Source organism: Ambystoma mexicanum, chromosome 5q (genome assembly GCF_040938575.1).
Source record: "Ambystoma mexicanum isolate Mex_15411 chromosome 5q, UKY_AmexF1_1, whole genome shotgun sequence".
Lineage (NCBI taxonomy): Eukaryota > Metazoa > Chordata > Amphibia > Caudata > Ambystomatidae > Ambystoma > Ambystoma mexicanum.
Genome location: NC_090933.1, coordinates 485,283,022 through 485,307,081, shown reverse-complemented (window position 1 = coordinate 485,307,081; position 24,060 = coordinate 485,283,022).

Below are 24,060 nucleotides of genomic sequence, written 5' to 3'. Positions count from 1 at the left end.
AAAAAAAAAGTCATGCAGTATTGTGTATTTGAAATGTCTACAATATATTTGCAATATCTTGAATTTCTGTTAATGTTTTCTGAATAGGAGCCCTTTAATTCCTAAAAGATAAAGAGGCCTGTGAATGTATTTGTAGGTTCTCAAACCATTATAGGCATGCTGTGAAATTATTTTCTATTACAAATCGCAAGAGACTATTCCACTCACATTTCTCAACTGTTGGTGTTGAGATAAAAGCTATTCTAAATGAAGAAACAACCTCATTACAAATATGGCGGTGCAGGAGAAAACAGCAGTAATTCAGTGGTAACCCACATCCCACTGCATTACAGCAGCAGTAACGCACCACGGTACTACACCTTTAGTTGTGAGGTGGAAGAAAAACCTACCGCAAAATGCTGGTGGTTAATTCTAACACCATACTGCCAAAAATTGGCTAAATGGGCAGAATTAGCTTTGGCGGAATTACAGTCAGTGGTGATTCCACAGAAATCCTTATGGACTCCATAATGGGTAATATAACTGCCATACCACCACTTGTAATCTGGAGGTAATTCCACTGGACTAAGTGGCAGTAAAGTTCAATCTGTTTGGTGGTATTCTAGCAGCTGTACCACCAGAGCACTTCCAACCTTGGCATGGGGCAAAAAAGTGTTAAATGTAGAATCCCTAAGCCATTCCCACCTCATAATTTCTCGCATCAACTTAAACAATCGAGGAACAAGGAGTGGTGTGGGAATCTGATTACCTGATTCCCTGAGGCAGTGATGACAGATTTTTAGCCTTTGAGCTGCTCCTGTGAATGAGCTTGTACTTATTGAAACTTTTAGGCTATTACCCATGGAACCAAAATATTTGTGGCAGTTACTGTGGGTTCTATAACATTTGAGCTGCTCCATATGTTGGACATTTGCAACTGTTTCTGAGTGATATTTAGTGTTGTATTGGTCTCATGTGGCCAAGCAGCTGCTAAAATATACACTACCACTTATGCTGAGCATCCAGCCCAACACTAATACCAATGGGGCCAGATTGTGCTTTGGCAAATCATTTTTAGTAAGTGTTCATTCATTTTTACAGATGTTAACTCAGTTGTCTTGACCACAAGATACCACAAGATAATATGTAAAAGGAAAACCATCAGCAAAACGTCCCGAAAGACAAATCAACAGAAAATGACATGCATCACAGCACAAATTAATGAAGTTAATCCTTTAATAAACAAAATCGATCTCAACAATGGATGAAGAATCTCTATTCCTTTAAAAACTCCATGCCACCCTAATAAGACTAAAGATACAACAGTTAGCAAGGGGGACAAAACATCAACAGCCAAAGGGCTGCAGTCCTTTTTATCTTTTTTGAAAGTGGACAAACCCCAAAGTAGCAAATCATACAACTGCCCTTTGGTTAGAATCAATAAATTTTCCCTACAAGATGGAGGCTGAAACCTTTGTTTGTCAGTCAAAATTATTCCACCATCCCAGAGGAAGACTCTCATGCTAATATCATCTGCAAAGACCCCAGTGGTTTAGATGGCAAGAGCCTCTCAAACCCTTTTCATGATGATTAAGTGGTAAATGCAGCAGGTATTACCCCAACAAACAGATTCTCTGCATTAATCAATTAGACCTACCTAAAGAAAACACAGCCAATGATGGCAACATACTTGGGGTAGGTATAGTAGACAACCCACTGGAAAATACCCCAAGCCCCTGCAGCCCACTCTGCAACTGTGAAAGAATAAAAAACAATCTTGAATAATTGATCACTGTCGTAAGAGACCTAAGAGCTGATATGCTGCAGCTAAAACGTGACCTCCAGGAGACTAAGTATACCATTATGAGAAGTCACCCACTCCTGGGGAAACTCTTGTATGCCTGAGTCGGTGATAATGGAGGCCATAGAGAAGCACAGAGTAAAACAGCCTCCCCTGAAGGCAATACAAACATGCCTAGGACACTGTTAAACATTTCTATAAATTGGCTCTACCCGCATTAAATGACAGGGTGCCCGGACACATGACGGCAGTACATACATTCCAGAGGGACTACATGCTTCATTTATTACATCCTGCTTCATTTATCACACTGGAATGAATTTATTACAGCAGAGGTAATGAAGCGAAATGAAAATGACCACTTCCCAGTCACCGTGAGGATACATTACTGCCTTGGTAATACAATCGATCTAGACAACTGGGAAGTGGAGGTTGGGAGGTTGGGAATAGTCAGGTTTCAGAAGCCACCAATGATGGAAAAATAATTAGAATTAGATTTGGCAACTATTGAGGCACATATATATGTAAGTATTATGCCGATCTTCAAACATTTAAATTGTTCTTTGGCCCCTTGTAACAACACCATCTGGAATACCTACGAGAAAACTAGCCTAAGTGGCCGGCGTCATCCGTGATGTCGATTCTCAGATTTTATTTCAAATTCCACTGAAAACAAATGAATAAATAGTGTTGTTTACCACAAAGGTAAAATGCAATACATGTTAATTTCACTAATTAATTGAACACCAAATTTTCATCAATCGCCGATTTAAATTCTGACATGAATATCATATTTGTATGCTTACTCTGATTATTTGCAGTGTTGTTAGAAGTGGTGGCTAAACACACACTGAAAATAATCGTAGTAAGCATTCAAATATGATATTCATGTGAGAATTTAATTCAGTGGTAAATACAAATGTGGTGTTCAATTAAGTAGTAAAATTAACATGTATTGAGTTTATGGCAAAAGAAATCAATAAAAAGATATACACACTCACTCTCTACTAAAATAATTAGAAAACTAAAAAAAAAAAAGCAAGACCCGTTCAACACAGATAGCTCGATTTTGAGCACTTTCTGCAAATGCCTGTAGATGGCACGTGGAACACCACAAAATGTAATGCCGAAAAACCAAAAAAAGTTAATTATCTCAGGAACGGGATGACCCAGCGAGCTCGAAATAGTTGTATTAATTCAGCAATTAAATAAAAAATATTCCATGCAAAATTCATGATGGCAAACCTCACCCTTCATGAGGAGTTACGTCCACAAGATCAATGCCACATACAAACCCGCAAACAAACATAACTTTGTTTTATATATATAGATTAAAATGACCCTAGCCCCTCTCCTAACAAAATGAATTAGAATGGTAGCAAAAGCCCAAACTAAAGCAGAGAGTTGGTTCGATAGTGAATGCAGGGTCAAAACAAGTGTACTGATCTGTTCCCTTAAAGCAAGGACACCTCATGGGGAAAATAAATGTATTATATTCAGAGCAGAATATAAGGAATTAACCACACAAAAACAATTGGCTAAAAAAGAGAACAGATGGTTACTCCTAATGCATGCTTCAACAACAGGGGCTACGAAGGGCTCTGCAATATAATACATAAGGGCCCCATGCAGAAGGATTCAAACCTTCAAATGGCCATAAGTGAAGAAATATGGCATAACCATTTTGCGTATATATACAAGGAGGGAAATCAACCTATGATGAGTACTGCAAATGGGCTATATAGCTTGTTGGCTACCAGTGAGGAATTTTCCACATAGATTTCACAATGAAGGAAATGACAGAGGCCTTGAAATTTCAACACGCTGGTAAGGCACCAGGTCTTGCCAATACCTGATAGACCTTCTTCAATCACAGTCAATAATCTGGGTTCCTTACCTCATGCTGTTGATGAACCCTATTGTAAAAATAGGTTGAGTCACAGAATCATGGAAGGCTGCACAGATTTTCCTCCCATATAAGAAATGTGGGCAACTCAAGCCAAACAACTATTGGAGAATCTCTCTTTTAGATTATATGGGTAAAACCTTTGGAAACCTGCTATTGAGTACGGTGGACGACTGCATCATCAAATAGAGTGTTTGAGCCATCTTCAATCAGGCTTTATGAGGGCAGTTTCTACTATGGATCAGATATTCAGGCTAACCCTAATATCAGTCAGATGTATAACATTGAGAAGAATGTGCATATATATGCTGTTCATTGATCTAAACATGAACACACATCCAAGGTCATCCCGATAACTCATTTTGCATATGTGTTCAATGGGAATCAGAGACAACACCCAAGGAAAAGGAGACCATATTGCCTTTAATATATGTTTCAATAGGACTTAAAAGGGATTTTCTGGGGTATGCAAAAACAAAATCACAAATAATGTTTAGCCACAAGACAATTGTTTCATTTCTTGAAGAAAGATTTGGGACATATGCAGTAGATAGAACACTGTATAACCTCCAATGTATGTATTAAACACACATAGAAACAACACTTTGTATAAAAAATGCATCATGACATTTAGCAGGATGCTCGACATACCCTGTGTATCCATACACCAATCACACAACAGCATGCATACATACACATCCTTGCTACACTCACTCCTCACCAAAAAGTGCCTTCATAGTACAGTTCAAAAGCAATACAGATTAAAATCACGCACAGTTAATAAAAGCCTGTCAACACCAACCTAGTAGGCACTATGCACCACTACTCTGTAAAACATGGTGACATAGTGAACTAACACCTATGTGCCAATGCCAGTTATACTACATATTTTGTGGTGGTCACTCTTTTAATGGAAAATTATTAATTTGTATTTATTTAATTAGTTACTGGTAATTTGTATGGCGCCTATACACAACTGTTTCAAAAAATGAAGGGGAGGGCATAGGATAAAAACAAACAGTAACAGTTGTACTAGGCCATGTGATATTCTTACAGTTTTTCTATAACGGAACTTGAGTTTTGGCCAAGGATGTAATTTGTTTACAACAACACACCCAGCCTTCCTCAGGGAAAAACAACAATAGCTGGTGATTGGAACACAAGTATATCATAGTATCTCCTTCGGTTTTGTCGCCACTCCAGTTATCATCTGGCTAATGTGGGTGGAAAGTGGCTAAACTATTTTTATTTATTTATTTTATTTATTTTGCATTTGTAAAGCGCCTAGCAGCCCGGGGGCATCGGGGCGCTGTTTCAAGGAAATGACAGTTACCGGGGGGGAGGGGGGGTTAGTGCAGGTTACAATAGACGGTACGTGTTACAGCGAATGCATGACTTACATTAGCCTGGACATGGATGGTTGCCTTACATTAGCTATACAGTTGACAAGGTGAGCACAGACATATGAGAAGTACATACATCTGGTACCAGGTCAAAGTGGGGTTTACACGAACAACATGGTTTTTATTGCTTTTCTGAAGACCAGGTAGGACTCGATGCCTCTGATAGAGGTGGGTAACATGTTCCAGTTGGTAGCTTCGAGGACTGGGAAGCTAGCACCGCCTGCTCTTGTCCTAATACTTTTTGGAATTGATAGTAGGTTGGTGTGGCTGGATCTGGTCGGTCTGTTTGAGGGGGGCCCAGAGAATCTTTGCGAAGGTAGCAAGGTGCTGTTTCATGGCGAGATTTGTGGGTGAGTGCCAGTGATTTGAAGAGGATCTGTTCCTTGACGGGTAGCCAGTGGACGGATTTCCTTGTGGCCCAGATGTGGTCTCTTTAGAGACTCCAGTGGCTGCTCTGAGGGCATTGTTCTGCACTGTTTGAAGTTTTTTGCTGAAGTGCCTAGTAGTAGTGCATTTCAGTGTTCTAGGCAGGAACCTATGATTGCTCTGGCGATGGTGAGGGAGTTTTGCTGCGAGAGGAAGGGCCTTGCAGCAGTGATAAGTTTCGAGCGGTAGGCAGCTGCTGAGGAGATTGCTTTCACCTCTCTATCCATGGTGAAGTTTGAGTCCAGGTATACTCCCAAGGTTTTGACTGACTTGGAGACCGAGATGTGGGAGTTGTCAATGAGGAAGGAGTCATATTGGGATCCAATTTTTTTGATTGTGACCGGCGATCCGATGATAAGTAGTTCTGTCTTTTCGTTGTTGAGGCAGAGCCAGTTTTCAGCCATCCAGGTTTGGGTGGTGGTGTAGATGGAGTTAAGGGTTCTTTGGCCAGCCTCGTAGTCGCCTGTAAGAAGGATGAGGACTTTCGTCCACGTAGTTGGTGTATGTGATGCCCATTGAATCAAGATATTTGAATAGTGACCTTGTGAATAGGTTGTACAGTGTAGGGGATATGCAAGACCCTTGCGGGACACCGCAATTAATTAAATGTGGTTGGGCACAGGCTAGGTCTGAGAAGACTTTAATTTCTCTGCCCCTAAGGAAGGATGCGATCCATGCCGTGGCATCTGATGAAAAGTTGCCCACTGTTGAGAGGTGATTTCAGAGGGTGTCATGGTCGAAATGGAAGAATGCCGCAGATAGGTCAAGTAGAAGTAGTAGTGGTCTGCCTAAGTCTCTGAGGTCATCGATTTGGTTCTTAAGGTTCAATAATGCGTTTTCTGTACCATGGTTGGGGCAGAAACCGGATTGCCAGAGACCAAGCAGGTGATGAGCTTCAAGGTATTTCTGCACTTGGAGGTATGCAGATTTGTCCAAAATTTTTAGGCGGAAGGGAACTGTTGTGATGGGCCTGTAGTTCCCTGGTGACTTAGGTTCAGTGTTGGTTTTTTCAACAGTGGGCTCATCCATGCTTCTATGAGGCAGGATGGCACTTGGTTGATTTGAAAGAAGCTTTGATGAAGGCTGTGAAGAACGGTACCAATGTGGGGGCGCTGTCCTTGATGAGCTGGGCTGGACATGAATCGCCCTGGCAGTTGGAGGGTTTGATCGAATAGAGTATGGTTAGGACTTCCTCTTCTGTCATCTCCTGGAATGAAAAAGCTGGGATTTTGGATGGGGTGTTCTGGTGTAGGTCAGATAGTTGTTGCGATAATGTTTTTTGGTGACTGATGATTTTTTCTTGTAGGGTATGCAGCTTATTGAGCATGGCTTCTTGAATGTCGTTACACTATGTTTGCACATGAACATTCCTTGTTGCCTTATAACTCAATTTCCTGCTCAATATAGTTGTCACACATATCCTCCCACCTGGTGTAATTCAGTCGACTACGCTATCACGAGTAACTGATCCTTCTTGGTTCTGGTGCAGTTCATTCACCTCCCTCAGTTCCGGACATGGTCTTGGCACGTTGATCACAAAGAGCACGCAGTATGGCTTATGAATTAATTGATATAAAAACTGCCATTGACAGCATTCCAAGAATTACCCTATGGAATAATTTACTAGATAAAAAGATGCCACCATCCCTGCCAAAAGCATAATTTAATTATATTTAGATTCTATTTAGATTCAACTGGCTTCCAGGGTTAGGTGGGGAGTTGTGGGTGAACTCACTAAAACTTTCCCATTGAAAAAAGGAGCACGTCAGAGATTTAATTTGCCCTCACCCTATTTTCCCTGTTTTTTGATGCAGTGGTTAACATGCTGCCAACACTTAGCAGCGACACGCCACCTTTGGGGGTTAAAAAGTAGGAATCTTAACACAAGTCTGTGGTATAAATGGGCTAACAATAAATACAGATAAAACAAAAGTATTTTGGTGTGGAAGAAGGATTACATTCAGGTGGATAACTAAAATCATCATAGATGACACCGAAATTGAAGAGGTCAATACATTTGATTACCTAGGAGTTAGAGTTAGCAATAAGAATATATGCGAACAGTACCTCAACAAAGCTACACTGATGTTAGAGAAAAGGGGTTTGGCTTTTATTGCCTTTTCAGCTAATTATGGGAATAGAAATCCAGCCCCAGTCATTTAGATATATCGAGCTCAATCAGTTGCAGGGGTAACTTAAGGAGCTGAAATTTGGGGCCACTGTAAGACACAAATATAGTGGTTGCAGAGAAAAAAACATAAGAGGATACTTTTAGGCACCCCTAATACTACTCTTCTTTTAGAATTGGCCTCTGACCCAATTGAAGCTAGACGCGCCTTAAAGCCGCTCCTTTGATGGATTCATATTTGGTAAAACCCCCCTCTTTCTAAATATAGAGCCGCTATCCTACACATTTTCATTTGTGAAGGGGGCGGAAGACTCCCTTGGTTTAAATATGTCAATGGTTGGCTGAGGCTTCAGGATCTGGAAAACCTTTGGCTTAATCCATCTGCAATTACTAAAAACAACAAAGAGGTATTTTCTTACCTAGTAATTTGGTGGTAGATCGGCAGTAAACTGGCCTTGCCATTAGAGATAGTTCAGTATTACCCTATTTTGGTGATAATATAGTGTTAGCTTATATTGGTGGTAATTTAAGTGGTATCTTATTTTTGGTGGTATTTCTAGAATTACCTTGTTTTTGTGGTATAGTGGTGAGCATGTCTTTTATACTATCGCCCCATCATAGAACAAACTTTCCCTCATTACAATTGTGACACACTTTTGGCTGATTGCAGATAATTCATAGACCTAGTACTTTTAGGGAACCCAGTGAGTTTTTTCAGAATGCCACTTATTGTATATAACTCTGAGGCACTGCCTTCGCTTCGCAGCATGCAGAGAAAAGCGTATTCAAAACACATACACACACCTTCCTACCTTGCAGAGATATATATATATATGCTCTTCCTTGTTTACTGCTTTAGCTTTGGTGGTAAAATTACAAATGCTTTACCGCTCTGGTATAAACATCAAACCCTTATGATTTCCCTTTCCCTTGAAAAAAACAACAGATGCATGAAATGAAGCACAAATGCAAAATCCAATCTACTTTCAGTACACAATGTGTTACACAATCATAATAACAAGGTTACATTAGGTGATGTTACAATCATTTGCTCTTACTACATTGGTCACAGCATCGAGCCTACAAAAGATAATAGAAAAAAAAAACAACAGAAACAAACATATCACAAATGCAACTATGTAGAAAGAAACCTGACACATTTTATTTTTAACCCTGACTCGCTACACTGTCTAGCAAAAATACATTATTTCTCATACATATTTCTCCGCCCCCCTCACTTGAAACTAACTCACCCAGACATGCGAGGTCTGAATTTCTTGCTTCCCGCTTATCAGCGTGACCTCGCAGCTCACATGCACAGAGTTCGGAACTCCTCTGGTTTCAATGCCAACAACCCGTCCCTTTCTTTCTTTATGGGCTGCCAGCTGTTTTCAAAGCTGCATTCACCGAGCCTCCATCCAAGGAGACAGCAGCAGCATCCAAATCACTGGAAGGACTGTTCGCATTCAAATCTCAAACAGCTCTGCCTACTTTCCCAGTCCAGCTGATTAAAAAAAAATCTCCCTGTCTGTCATTCTTAGGTCAGACTTGCATGACGTGAGCTCTTCCACCCCTTCATTTACCAATAAAATTACAAGTATGTCCTGCACCAGCTCCTCGCCTGTTAGAACAATGAAGGCTTCAGTGTAAAATTGTTTCATCTAGTTCCTGCTGGTGCATATTTCTCGTCTCCATGGAAAAACACTAACATGGCATGAATCTCAAACTGTGCTTAATGAACTGCATTATATATTAGAGGAACAGTTAATATATTAGTGGGACCAATTAGTATAGGATTAGTTATTTATATATTTCCAATGCAGTTCCACACAGATCTGAAATCACCCAATTTGCACCTATGCACCCTTTCTGCATTTTAAAATGACAGCACATTGTGCTAAATGTTTCTGAAATGTTTTTCCAAAAATTAATGCTTACTGGCTTGTTGCTAAAAAGCTGACCCTAGCACCCATTTCAAACTGTTATCATATACTAACCAATGAAACCCCCACTTTTGCTCTTTTTGACTCTGTACACATGTGCTGTTCATGAATATTCCCTACAGACCACTGCTTATAGGGATTGTGTGGTAAAAGAGATGTTAGACAACACACTCATGTTGGCAACAGGGCTATTGTATTTGGTCGCAAAAATGACATCACTATGGAAATGATATAATCCTTACCTAGAAACCATTAGCCTGTCTCCTCTTTCTTAAGTTAAGATTCAGTATTTTACCTCTTACACGCATTAAAGCAAGATGAAATGATGATACTCTGATAAATGTTCTTTCTGCAATGATGATGTGGAGAATGTCCAGCAGATCCTATTCCGATGCCCTGGATAATTGATAATTAGGCAGATAATTTGAGAACCTGCCAATGTAGCAATTGCATTAAAGATTTGGATAGCACTGAGACTTTGTGAAAAAGTAATGTTTCTCCCAGTGACACATGCGCAGTCCTTGATTTCCTATTTTGTGCCTGGAACAAGAGGAAAAGAATCTAAAAATGATATTTGCGGTACTTGTGAATAATGTTACCTGATAGGTAACTGGGAATGCTTTGCTCAGGAACACTGGCATGTTCTTTTTTCTTTTCCAAATGAAGGCTGTCATTTGTAGATATAGTTGTTGAACTATTTTAACGTGTTTACAACATTTTTGATTTTAACTCGTCCGTTGTAACCTAAGGAAAAAACCTTTGAATTGATTTGTCTTGGCTGCTGATCATAACAAAAAACATATTTTTTTCCTGCCAAACACAAACAAAATGAATTCCTCTGCACATGATCACATATGTAACGTTTACTCTCTGAACAAAACCATAGGTCTGAGGACTGCTATGAAATGTTGAAAGTTTGCACTTGCAATTTCATGGATTTTATTTGTATATATTCTTGACTTTTGATATTGTATACACGTATGTGATTTGTTGTGCTGTGAAATGTTTTATAAAATACGGTTTTTCTAAAGAGACATGCCATGATTAAGATGAAGACGATAGATTGATGTTCATTGTTGAGGGTGACTGGCGCCCCCCGCGCGCATCCCCGCAAGCCCTGGCCCCAAGAACTCAGACCCACACGTCCGTCTTGGTTCGGGCTTCCCGGTCGCTCTAACGCGGCCGGGAAACGCCCCGTTTATTTATGCTGCATGCGACGGCGTGCAACGTCACGCCGCCGCGTGCGCGCCCGTCATCGGGCAGCGCCACACTCCTCCTTTTTCGGGGAGAACCAACAACTATCATTGAACTATTCACTGCAAACTATACAACACTGCAATTGAGACAAGTCATGAAAACAATGGGACAACGAAAGCAAATCACAAAACCCCTGTTCCATGAACACCCCTTTATTGGCATCCACCCGGGTCCCCTTAGCTAGCCTTTCTCACCCTCCGGATCCTCAGCCAATTGTCCCAGCACGTAATCGGTGAGGCGAGCTGGTTTCCCTCGCCCAGCCCTCTGGGGGTACCTCCGGCTCGCCTCCGGCACGGGTGATCTGTCTGCCGACGGACGCCGAACTGGGGACTCCGGCATGCAGGGTGGGTCTCCCTCGTTCTCCAGGACTCCTCCCAGGTCCGGATCAGGAGGTGGGTCAGTTCTAGGGTCTCTGATCTTTTTGAAGAAACTCACGTTGCGAGTCACTTCCGACCGTCCATCCGACGCAGTCACCATGGAGCCCCGGACGGCCACGACATCCAGTGGCTCAGGCTCGTACGGCAAAGAGAGTTTTCCATGCGGGTGTCCATTGCGAATGAGAACCTCATCGCCCGGCTCCAGCTGTTGTGGGCGAAACCCCCTCCGCACGTTTTCTTGCTCAATTCTTGCTTGCCGGTCCATTTCGACTCGTTGGTCGTCAATCACGGCAGGTTCTCGCTCTCCGACCTCCGGCAACAGCCCTCGCGGACACCTTCTGAACATTGCCTCTGCCGGGGCCACCCCCGTGGACGCATGTGGCGTGGTGCGGTACACCCTTAAGAATTGGTACAGGGCTCTCTGTAGGGACTGCCCCTGTCCTTGGGCAATTCTAAATGTCTTATTGAGGGTCCTCATCAGGCGTTCCGCCTCCCCATTCGCTCGAGGCCACAGAGGCATGATCTTCCGGTGCACCACTCCATAGCTCACCATCAGTTCAGCAAATCGTTCACCCTGAAATGGCGCACCATTGTCCGAGCACAGCGTGTGAGGGAATCCGTGAGCCGTGAACAACTTTTCCACCGCCACTACCACGTGTTCAAACGCCACGGACTCCACGAACTCCACCTCGGGGTACCGGGAGTACTCATCCAGCAGGACCAGGAAGTGGGTGCCCATGGTGGTGGACCCAAAATCGGCATGAACCACCTCCCACGGATGGGTCCCCCTCGGCATCGCCTCGATGACCGGCTCTCGCTGTAAGGGCGAGGCTGCCTGACACCAGACACAAGCCGCCACAAATTCGTCCACCTTGCGTTCCAGCTCGGGGAACCAGACCTTCATCCGGAGGTGGGCCTTGGTCTTGGCGGCCCCTTGGTGGCCCCGGTGTGGCAGTGCGATCACCTCACCCACCTTTGACTGGGGAACCACAATCCGGTCACCACGAAGTAGCAGGCCCGATGCAGAGAAAGACAGTTCCTCACGAACCTTCCATAGTTGTTCTAAACCAGTCCGGGCCCCCTGAGTGCGTCCCGCCAGGGCCTCGAGCGCTGACTTCCAGGAGCCTTGCTGCATGGACTGCCTCAATACTTTGAAGCACTCATCCTGTGCCGCCGCAGCCTCTAGCTCCTGGAGAGGCATGGCATTCGGCGTGGCTGCTTCTACCACGACTTGGACATGCTCCTCAGCTTCTTGCTCACAGATGTCACGATCTCCTTCTCCAGGCGCTCCGGGGTGTCTGGATAGGTAGTCAGCTGCATTGTTTACACCTGGCCGGTAAACCAGGGTCACCCCATACTCCAAAAGAGCCAGCATCCACCTCTCAATGCGTGCCGGCGGTTTGGATGATGACCCTGCTAGGATGGGCAGCAGTGGTTTATGGTCGGTAACCACCGTCACCGGGCGTCCGAGCACATAGAGCCGGAAGTGGCGACATCCCCACAGCACCGCCAGCGCCTCGCGCTCAATCTGCGAGTAGCGTTGTTCGGCGTCTGACAGCGCTTTGCTGGCATATGCGACTGGCCGGACGCCGCCATCACGGTCAATCTGTGTCAACACCGCACCCAGGCCAAATGGGCTTGCATCAACGATGATCTCCGATGATAGGGCGGGATAAAAGAACGACATCGTGTCCTCGGCCGTGAGGGCACCCCTAATGTCATCAAAAGCTGCCTGTTCCAGCGGACCCCAATTCCAGATGGTGTCCTTTCTTGTCAGGGCTCGGAGGGGCTCAGACCTGGATGCCAGGTTCTTGATGAACTGGCCACAGAACATGACCATGCCCAAGAAGCTTCGCACCTCCGACACAGATTCCGGTGGTTGGGCCTTCTGTATGTCGAGCACCTTTTTTGGGTCAGGAGACACACCCCCCTCCTTGAAAACAAACCCAAAGAACTCCAGGGAGGGGCGCAGAAACTCGCACTTCCCCTTATGCAGTGTGAGTCCCAGCGACTGCAGCCTCTCGAATGTTTTCGCCAGATGCCTCAGGTGGTCCAGCTCCGTCCTTGCGAAGGCCAGAATGTCGTCGCTTATGTTTAGGACGCCCTCGAGGTTGGCTAGGGCACCCCGAATGATGTTCTGGAATACTTCCGCGGCCGAGGACACCCCAAAACTCAACCTCTTGTAGCGATATAGTCCCCGGTGTGTGGTGAAGGTGGAATGTACCTTGAATCGGGGTGGAGGACGACCTGATGATATCCGGCCCTGAGGTCGAGCTTCGAGAAGAAACGAGCGCCCTGCACCTCCGCAATGATGTCATCCAGCGTCGGTGTGAGGTGCCTCTCCCTCTTGATGGCCTTGTTGGGGATTCTCATGTCTACGCAGATCCTGACTGCGCCCGGTTGTTTGAGTTTCCTTGCCACCACTATGGGGGACACCCAAGGAGTCGGTCCCTCGACCTTCTCGATAATGTCTAGATCGACGAGGCTGTCCAGTTCTTTGTCTACCTGCTCACGGAGTTGGAAAGGTACCCTCTGATGTTTGAGGGCCACCGACTGTACCGAATCATCAATGTGCAGCCGCACCGGCTCCCCGGCCATCTGCCCAATCCCCTTGAATAGGGCATGATGCTTCTCCAGCAAGTCATTAATGTCCTCCAGGTAGACGGAGTACGCGAAGCTTACGATGCCGAGAGCCTCCGCCGCTGCACAACTCAACAAAGTGTTCTTACTCACTGGGGTCATGTAGAAGCGGGCTGTGATGTGGGAGCCATCGTGTTCTACTTTTGCTACAAAGGCCCCGTCCAGAGGGATGGGCTCCACACCACCGAACGCGAAGATGCGGGCCTTTGGCGTGACCAGCCTGGGCGGCTGATCCATGGCGTTGTAATGTTCTCGGGCCATGACGTTCACCGATGCCCCTGTGTCCACGAGTACAGGGACTGGAGACTGGTTCACTTCGACCACGCACCTTGGTTGTCGTCGGTTCCTGCCTCTTAGAAGCTCCACACTTGAGACAAAGAATATGTTCTCTTCATCTTCTTCTTCTGCTTCTTCCACCTGAGCCTCATCCTCACCCTGGTCCACCTGGGCGACATTGGACGGCCGACCTTGGCGAGTGGAGACGGCTCGGCCTTGGCCCCTTGGCACCAGTACGGGCAAGGCCGCCCTACACACCCTTGAGAAGTGGTCTGGCAACCCGCACCGTCCACAGGTCTTTCCAGCTGCAGGGCACTCCGCTGGGTGAGGCAGGTCGTATCCGCATTTTTGGCAAATCTCGCCTGCCCTCCCAGCTCTGTCCCGTGTGCCGCGGCCATATCTCCTAACACCTCTCCCCCCTCGCCACATCGCGCAGATCTCTTCAGTTTTAATGGGGCGCGATCCGGCCTCCATTCTTGGAGCTCTCGCCTCTGACACCTCGTGGCACCTTCCTAGCTCAAGGATGCGCTGGAGCGTTATCCCAGGCTCCCTCAGCACTTGGCGCCTGAGCTTGCCTGATGAGCACGCCTGGATAAGCATGGTCCTGATCATGTCCTCTGCATCGCCCCAGGCGCAGGCGAGCGACACTCGCCTTAGGCGCCCATAAAACGTGTCCAAGGTCTCGTCATCTTTTTGTTTGGCAGAGAGCATCACGAATCGCTCATAGTCCACGTTGGCTAAGGGCAGAAAATATGCCTGGAGGGCGGCCTTTGCATGATCGTAGGTTCCATTCCCTTGTGGCAAAGATTCAAAAGTCTCCTGGACAGAGGGCCCTGCCGAGTACAGCATCGTGGCCAGCCTGGTGTCATCATCGACCACTTGCGCAGCCCTGAAATACATGTCCAGGCGGTCCACCCACCTTCTCCATCTGGGCCCCAAGCTGGATGGCGGGCCCGACACATCGAATTCGGGGATGGGCTGCAGGGCAGCATGCGCACGTACCTGTGCCATGGCAGGCGCTGCCTGCTGAACACCAGGAGCAGCAGCAGGTTGAACTGGGGGTTGAAGGGCAGGAACCGCTGCCTGACCATCTGCTGGATCTGCTGATTGCTGCATTGGAGGTAGTAGACCCTGCGGGGCCACTGGTGCACGAGGATGAAACTGCACCGCCACACCGTGTGCTCCGTCCTGGTCCTCGGTGTCACTCATGAGTTTGAGCGCACAGGCACCCCCATAATGCTGATTGGGGCCGCAACTGAAACATTCAGCCCAAAGTGATCCTCAGCATGGACCACCTCTGGATGCAGTGACTCCTGCCACCTCTCTGATGATGAAGAGGATGAAGATAGGTGGAGTCACCAGGATGATGATGAAGGGGATGAAAAAAGCAGAATGCCTTTGTGTGTTCCAAAAATTGGTAGCCAAAATAGTAACTGGATTCAGCAGGCCCAGCCAAGATAGGCCTTCTCCTAGCTTGCACTCGACGTAGGAAACCCAAAATTGAGTTGATGCACTAATTGGGCATACCTCCGTGTAGATGTAGCTGTCAGCTACTGAAGTGTCCAAAAATTAGGCCTGGGGTCGTTTCAGGGCCCAAACCGGAGCTCCTTGAAATCCCACAGCCGTTGCACAAAATGGCCGCCAGCCGCGTGGGCAACGCACTACCCGCGGCATGAAAATAAGTCTGTCCTTCGACCTCGTTTCGGTGAAAAATTATTCCGATGATCACCGCCGGGCCCGGGCATCGTATCCCCCACTCGTCGCCACTGTTGAGGGTGACTGGCACCCCCGCACGCATCGCCGCAAGCCCCGGCCCCAAGAACTCAGACCCACACGTCCGTCTTGGTTCGGGCTTCCCGGTCGCTCTAACGCGGCCGGGAAACGCCCCGTTTATTTATGCTGCACGCGACGGCGTGCAACATCATGCCGCCGCGTGCGCGCCCGTCATCGGGCAGCGCCACATTCATGACAATTGTGTTTGATACATTTGATTTGCTTTTGAACATTAATGTTCATGATATTTGTACTGTGAAATACCATAGCATGTTATACAGAAAATGTGATTCATGTTTGCTGATATATGTATGTATATATGTGTATGTGAATATTTAAACAAAAATATATCAGTGAGAAAACATAGGCAGGCAGCAGTGGTAACTTGTGTTCATTGTAGTTTGAATTGGAGTTCCTTGAGGTATATTCATCACCAGCATTTTGCGTTAGAGGACCACCAGCATTTTGATTCATTTGTTATACTTTTAATAGAATGAAACGATTTGTTTTGTTAATCGCCTATTTCCTGTGCCTGATTGTGGGTTGGGTTTGTGATGCGGTGGAAATTGAATTAGTGCCATTACTCTGTCATAAAAGAAACACTATACAATAATGTAAATATTAAATAGACATACCTTACAGATGACAGAGAGATGCTTGGTGTTTTGCTCAGTGGTGTAAGGGGTGTGGGATCGAAAGAGAAATTGGCAATCAGGGGAAAGTCACAGTATCAGCAGCTCAAGGGTTAGAAGAGTTGGCCAGTGATGAATTGTGCAGAGTAAAGAGGAGTGGGCCCATTAATAATCCATGAGGGAAGCACATCAGAAGTGGAGAGGGTGAGGAGATGTTGCCGTTTTGAGAGATGAAGAAGGATGTTTAGAACGAAATCAGCAATATGAAGCAACCAATTTGAGTGCATGTCTTTACATCCTGCATAAACTCCAGCAATGTCCCTCAATGTCCTGTCAGGATGAAATCCATTTTTAAAGTAGGCCTGCCGTGCCTTACTGGTTCCCCTTTGCCCATGACTTCCTTCATCATGTTCCTCTTATTGAGGTCTCCTTTGCAACCCTCATGGGGCAATTAACTGAAGAGTTTAAGGGTGAAATCGATTGGACCTTTTTTCATGTTTAGAAGGGTCATGGGCCACAACCCCTGCTTCCACCCTGTTACTCAGGTGGTGACCTATAGACAGCACCCTTCTGTGAACCCCTGGTCACACTCTCGCTATTATTGACATCATATTTCTTGCTTGTCCATCTATTCCCCATGTTTCCAAACATCTTACTCTTTCTTCCGGAAACTTTATTTCATCCACTCTATTGGAGCTTCAGTGACATCCCATAATACTCACCCCTATACCTCCTGTCTTCCTTTCTCTCACTTCCCATCACCATCATTCCATACACCTCTCAAATGACATTCTGGTCATTCCTCACACACTACCTTTTGTAACATAATGTTCCCCACTGATCTCCCTCAAAAGGCCTCCTCCATATCTAGACACTCCTGCTGACCCCAATGTACGTTCTCTTGGTATATATAATTCCCTTTGTTTCTGCAACAGAACTTCTTCTCACATTGACTAGTTTAAATCCCACTCCAATTCACCTACATGACTTGGCTGCTCTGGCTGCCCCACACCCTGACGCTGCTCCATTTTCCTAATACTCTTCACTAGACAAGAGAGGGTGATGTTGGCTGCTGATGATCAACAAGAACACACCATCAGCCTGTGTTCCTCCTTCTGAACTTACACTCTCTTTTTGAACGCATCCCTTTACAACTTTTTGCTCCCACGCCTCTCAGTAGCCAGCTCATCTATGCTCTACAAATACAACCTCTACTTCCTTATCTCTCATATGTCGGTAAAATAGCTAATTAGGTTGAGAGGTTGATACTGTGATCTGTGTGTGATTTGCAGGGCACAGGTTTGCATCCCGGAAAGGCCAATTCAACCTTTCACCCTCCCAAGGTCGATAAATGAGTATCAGTTTTGGTTAAGATGATGATGATGTATGCATATATGTTCTATGTACAGTGGTTAGGTTTAAGTGCTATATAAATACAAATCATTAACAAAGCATTATATCTACCTTCATCATGGTGGACCTCATCCTTCCTAACATTATGAAGACTCACCAGTGGCAACTGGATCCCACTTATTCCGAACACTCTTTATCACCGCAGAACCTACCTGCTCAAAATCGCAGCAGCCCATTAGATCTCATCTTTCTCACTTCATTTGCATGATCCTTCTGTTAAACACTCACCATCTGCCTTTTCATACAGCCACTTCATCATTTCTGTCCTTACAGTGCAGTTTCTTTAAAAACCTGCATTTATTATTAAAAAGAAATTCAAACCTGACTCCATGACCCTTTAACTTCACCAAGTCTGGACTGCCTTCCAGGTTTTCTCCCCGACACTTACTCACCCTTGTGAGCTTGCCTTCATAGAGTTGAAGTTGCATCTCTCTGCCTCATTCAGGCTCCACTACTTGACTTTGGATCTCCTCAAGCATTCAACAACAGAGAACAACTATGCATCTTCATCTGCACCACTCGTTCCAAACTGGCTCCCCTACACTCTTCACAGCCCACGAGGACTTGTGTAGAGTAAAGGACCTTACGAGGTCCCAGAGGAAGTCTTGCGATATCACGAGTGGCAGAGCCTGCTCAAGACATTCTGAGTGCGGCAATCCATGGAGTAGCAGCTTGCCATACCTTCTCCCCTGCAACTTCCTGCCCAGATACCCTAACCCACCTAAACACGAGCAGGGCAAGATAACCATATAATTAGATGCTGAAATGTATGCTGTATGGTGATTATTATATGAAGGCAGTGTTAAATGTGAAGAAATGATAAAAGCACATTAACCCAACCTTCAGGCTTGGTGTGATCATTGAAGGGCCACTACATAATTGGCGACGAGGTATCGGATCGGATCGGCCGAGCAGCTCTACAATGCAAGGAGCAATGCCACCACCACCGTTCCTGCAAGTCGCAGACAAGCCAGCGATTCCATGGCTCCAATGGGAGCCTTTATTTCAAACATATCTGGAAACGATGGGTGGAACAGGCGATCCAGCGGCACGCAAGAAGGCCATGCTACTAAATGCACTGGGCGTGGATGGACAAAGAACTTTTGCAGGCATGAACCCAGAAACCCCGACAGGAGACAGTGATGATGTCTATCAAGAGGCAAAAAGGAGAATAGGCAACAGATTCTCATGGAAACAAAATGTGGTACTACACAGAATCAGATTTTACGGCAGGAAGCAGGAACCGGCAGAACCCGTGGACGACTACATAGTCAGGTTAAGAGAATTGGTTGCATTGTGCACATTTGAGACATGCTCATACAAATGAACAACAGAAAGGTAAAAGACACATTTATTCTGGAAAAGGAAATAGTGTTGGATAAACCAATCCAGATTGCGAGAGCGGTAGAAGAGACGTCTTGCAGGTGCAAAGAGTGGGGAATTGCTGCGCAACCACCTGAAATACAGTGGGTACGATCCAGAGGCAGAAGGGACAGAGGACAATGCAAAACCAGAGATGATGCAGCAGTGAAACGTGAAGCGTTGAAGTGCCACAGGTGCGCCAGTACAAGCCTCTTAGCCAACAGCAGAGAATGCCCCGCAAGGAACAAAGAGTGTTCAAAATGCAGAAGGTATGGATATTTCACGTCAGTGTGCATGTGGAAAGCGAGGAAAATGGTAGCAGCAACGCAGACCGAGGAAGGCAGAGATGAGGCCTACTCAGATGAAGAAGCATGTGCCACAGCTCTCATGGTGAACACCGGCACGACTAGAGGGAAAAGCCCCACTGTTCCATTATAGTCTCTGGCCATGAAACAAGAGTGATGGTAGACTCGGGTTCCGACCTCACCATACTACCCTTAAACTTATACAAAAGCATGGTGGGAAGAGAAAGAGTTCAAGCTTACAAAACAAACATTAGTCACACAGCGTACATAGGTGCCAGTGTAAATCTTTTGGGATACGTCAGAGCGACAGTAGAATTCAAGGACAGGGTCACCAGAACCAAAGTGTATCTGGCAGAACATGAACCACCAGTATTAGGCTGGGATGATTAAGCCAAATTGCAAATCAGGCACAACCCCAGCGTGGAGGCACAAGTCCTGTCCATAAACAAAAACGGCATTTCAATCAGCAAAGAAGAATTCCCACATTTATTTTCATACTCGCCCGGGCACATCATAAACTATGTGCACAAGATAAAACTATAACAGGGAGCTGTACCAGTCAAGCATAGGGTGAGACTTGTGCCGGTGGCGGCAAGAGTTGCATTACAAGAAAAGCTCAACAAGTTGCTATCGGAAGGAACCATTGGGATGGTGGAGTCTTCAGAATGGCTCAGCCCCGTGGTTCTCATAAAGAAACAGCATACCAGCGACTTGCGTATTTGCATTGATTTACGTAGTTTAAATCTGGAGGTGGTGGCGGTTAGTTACCCCTTACCGAGCATAAATAAACTGATCTTGCTCATGAAGGAGGCTAAAATATTTTCAAAATTGGACATGGGGGATGCCTACCACCAAATCACCTCACATTGAGAATCCCGACCCCTCACAGCGTTCATAACTCATTTGGAACATATAAATTCACGAGAATGCCATTTGGGTTGTCCTCGGCGGCCTCTGCATTTCAACACATGATGGACTCCCTCTTGAAAAACATTGGTAATGTCTCTTACTTCCAGGATGACATATTAATATATGCAGGAGATAGGGAGACACATGATGCAGCTCTCCACAAAGTGTTGGCAAAATACAAGAAGCAGGAGTACAACTACCCTACAACACATGCATACTCAAGGCAGACGAGGTGGAATGTCTGGGATACACCATATCCCAGGCAGGTATCAGCCCCAAGAAAGACTTACTGCAAGCAATTGTAAAGGCGACTCCCCCAACCAGTATAGAAGAGCTGAGCTCATTTTTGGGGCCATCAGAATACTACTAAAAATTCGTACCAAACTTCTCAGAGACCACTGCTCCCATCAGAGAATTACTCAAGAAAAGCGCGGAATACCACTGGGAGGCAGAACAGGCCAAAGCATTTGAAGATGTCCAAGAGGGAATAATGGCATGTACCCTGCCTGCAACCCTTCAATCCTCAATGGAAGACCATGATTACCGCAGATGCCAGCACATACGGTATAGGAGCAACGCTCACACAAAAGAAGGGCGATGAACAACATATTATCACGTTTGCGTCCAAGGCCCTCTCACAATCAGAAAAAAATACTCCACCATTGAAAAGGAAATGTTTGCATGTGCATGGGCCGTGGATTACTTCCGCACATACGTAAGGGATACAAAATTTCACCTGGTTATCGATCACAAACCCCTAGTGCACCTACTGGGCCCGGGAGGAACCTGCACAGTGACACCTCACCTTGCTCGCATCGCTGCCAAGCTGCAAGAATATAGATATGAGATACAGCACATTTCAGGATGGAATAATACCCAGACGGACTATATGTTCAGACACCCACAGCGCAAAGATAAAGAAAGCAGTTTTCTACAGGACGAATGTGTCATTGCATCTCTCACGGACCTAAAGAACAAGGAATTCCTCAAAATGAGTAAGTGACACTGTAGAGAAGAAGCAGCTAAAGATGACACCACAACAACAATCACGGCGTGGGTCAGAAAGGGGTGGCCGGACGAGAGGTCGATCCGAGAGGGGTTGCGTCCCTATTGGAAAGTATCAGACCAAATATTTGAAAACGAAGGGATGCTCATTAGAGGCGACCAAGTGATACCACCCATACCCTTGAGAGAAACCATCATATGCAGGGCTCACGCCGGTCATCTTGGGATCAACATGACAAAAAGGATAGTAAGAGAAGCGTATTGGTGGCCAGGTATGGACTTGGAAATAAGAACCATGACAGAGAGATGTCATGAGTGTGTGAATAGTGACAAGAGGCTCAAAGTAAGGCAACCGCCACTACACCCCACAGAAGTGCCAGAAGGAGTATGGCAAAAATTAGGCTTGGACTTTGTAGGCCTGCTAGAACTCATGGAACATGAAAAGAAGTACGGCATAGTGTTAGTGGACTATTTATCCAAACGGGTATAGGTTGAATTTGTACCCAACATAACCACAGCCACAGTGATTCAGTTTTTCAAAAACATCTTTCAGAGGGAAGGATTGCCCAGGGAACTGGTTACTGACAATGGAGTCCAACTTGTATCCAGAGAGATGGATAATTTCTTGAAGGAGAACAATATCTTCAAATTAAAGAAGCTTTGTATCACCCACAAGCAAAATGGGTTGGTGGAACACACCAACAGATTAATTAAGGGAGCGTTGCAGTTAGCCAAAGCAGCGAGACTCAACCTGCTCTGAACAGTCAAGGAAGCTATAGCTGCGCATTTCCTCTCCCCCAATGGGGTGAGAAACATATTGCTGTTCCACCTCCTTAGAGCATGCAGGGCAGCCTCTACCCTGGTCCCGCCATGGTTGTCAAACGTGAGAGAGTATGAAAAGGTGGACATGGAAGAATTGGCATGGCGAGTTAAGAAGAGCAAAGAAAACATGAAGCAATATAGCGATGAAAGGAGAAAGCCTCAACAAAGCACAGTCCGAGAAGGAGATCTTATAAAAATTAAAATGCTGAACAGAGATATCAAGACGGGGTCTATGTTCATTAGACCATTGAGAGTGGTGCAACAAGGGACAAAACATCCATGCACCCAGGACGTAAAGCGTTGGAACTTAGTTAGGGTATCACTGTCCGAAAAGGGGACAGAAGTGGCACCCAGTCCCGTAACACAAGAGCACAGAGGCCGAGAGGAGAGCTTTGCCAAAGAGAACCCGACCATGGGGGAACAGTCAGGACATGCAGAGATGGAGAACATAGGGACACCCTCTCAAGAGGAAGCCAGTCCCAGAAGGAATGCAATGAGACAAGAACGAACCAGTGAAAGAGCTGGAACGCCACGAGAAGAGAATCCAGAGAACAGCCGACCACAGAGAGAAGAAAAAGGCCAGGAAGGTACACCGACTTTGTCATGGAGTATGACAAACCTTGTCCAACAAAAGGAGGTATGTAGAGTAAGGACCTTACGAGGTCCCAGAGGAAGTCCTGTGATATCAGGAGTGGCAGAGCTTGCTCAAGACATTCTGAGTGCAGCAAGCCACAGAGTAACAGCTTGCCATACGCTTTCCACTGCAACTTCCTGCCCACAGACCCTAACCCACCTAAATACGAGAACTACCAGCAGGGCAAGATAAACCATATAATTAGATGCTGAAATGTATGCTGAATGGTGATTATTATATGAAGGCAGTGTTACATGTGAAGAAATGATAAAAGCACCTTAACCCAACCTTCAGGCTTGGTGTGATCATTGCAGGACCACTATAACGTGCCCTCACAACTACTCTAGAGTTTCTTACATGTTCTTAATATGTCCATCTCATATAATCTCTCTGATTTCAGGCTGTGATTGCTCTTCCCATACCATTCCCCATGTCCTCCTTCCTCTCTTCTTTTGACTTTGCCTCCTACTTTTCCTCTAAAATCACAATAATACACAATACCATTCTACATCTCCTCGTTGTGCTTGTTTTGCAGATAAAGTGCATGGCTGCAAAACATGCCATATTTTATCTTTGCATGTCCATCATTATTTTTTCTGTTCAAATGGAATTTGAATTCATAAAGTGCAACAATTATACAATGTGTCTATGGGAGACACATATTACATACATATCACACCATTTGTTTCCCGATTAAATACACTAAGCATTTAAATACTTTACTTTACATACACACATTCCATGTTATGTTCTGCCACATTGTTTATTGCATTACAGCGTGTTTGGAAATTATCAGCAGCTATATTAAATAGTTCGGCACAGGTCAGCCGATTTGAAATGTTTGTCACACTGTGCATGCAGTGAGACATTCCTTTTTACATCTTGGCTGTAAATCAGAATGCACAGGTCAGCCGATTTGAAATATGTTTGTTACACTGTGCAGTGAGACATTCCTTTTTACATCTTGGCTGTAAATCAGAATGCACAGGTGAAAGTCAGTCCAGCCTAATCTACATTTCGGTAGCAAGTCGCAATTCAGTCTGGCCTTGTGGTATGCTGCCTGACAGCC